Below are 771 nucleotides of genomic sequence, written 5' to 3'. Positions count from 1 at the left end.
CGGGGACCTGCGTGCGCCTCGGCCTTGCCTCCCTGAGTCTGGGCTGCCTCCTCTGTAAGACACATGCCACGCAGTGTCGGCCACGCAGTGTCGGCCACGCAGTGCCGGCCACGCAGTGTCGGCCACGCAGTGTCGGCCACGCAGTGCCGGCCACGCAGTGTCGGCCACGCAGTGCCGGCCACACATGGTCGCTGTGACCGTGGAAATAGCTGGGTGTTCAGCTACTCATTCCACACACTTTTACCAGCACCCTCGGCACCAAGCGCTGTCCTAGACACTGGGCAAACGAGGCCCTGCGTGTAAGTCCCTAAGCTCAAGAAGGGGTGGCGGCAAAACCGTCAGGCCCGGAAGCTCCTCGTCTCCGCCGGATTCTCCCTCAACCTCGGGGCGTCCCCAGCACCGCACCGGTCAGTCCCAGGCCCGGACGCCGCCGACCTTCAGGAGCGGCCCCGCCCCTTTTCCCGAGGACACCCAATGAGAGCGAGGGGGCCACTTCCGGGGCGGGGCTGCTAACGGAAGGGGCGGGGCATCGCTCCCGAGGCGCGGCCTTGTTCCTCAGGCGGCCGCTGGGGGCGCCAGAGCGGGACCGGAGCGCGCGCCGAGCAGGAGGTGAGCGAGGCCGTCCCGGGCCCCGGCCCTCCCGACGCGCGTCCTGCCCGGGCCTGGCCTGTCCTGGCGTCCGCGGCTGCTCGGAGCTCAAACCCGACCCGCGGATTCGACCCGCCTCACCCCTCGCCCCTCGCCCGCCTCGCCCCTCGCCCCTCGCCCCTC

The 771-nt window shown here is 71.1% G+C and overlaps 1 protein-coding gene across 1 annotated transcript in view; it reads left to right on the top strand.

Annotated features, from left to right (window-relative positions):
* The first annotated feature begins 501 nt into the window (after positions 1-501).
* The window catches only part of SYCE3 (synaptonemal complex central element protein 3), a 31,100-nt gene continuing 30,830 nt past the window's right edge, over positions 502-771 (top strand). Inside the window, exon 1 of the mRNA XM_017504949.2 lies at positions 502-609. The gene's annotated coding sequence lies outside the window, so the exon portion shown is untranslated. The remainder of the gene's footprint in view (positions 610-771) is intronic.

The sequence above is a fragment of the Cebus imitator genome, unplaced genomic scaffold (assembly GCF_001604975.1).
Source record: "Cebus imitator isolate Cc_AM_T3 unplaced genomic scaffold, Cebus_imitator-1.0 Scaffold329, whole genome shotgun sequence".
NCBI classification, from domain to species: domain Eukaryota; kingdom Metazoa; phylum Chordata; class Mammalia; order Primates; family Cebidae; genus Cebus; species Cebus imitator.
The sequence above is the reverse complement of the archived record's forward strand: the minus strand, read 5'-3'. Positions and strand labels throughout refer to the sequence as shown.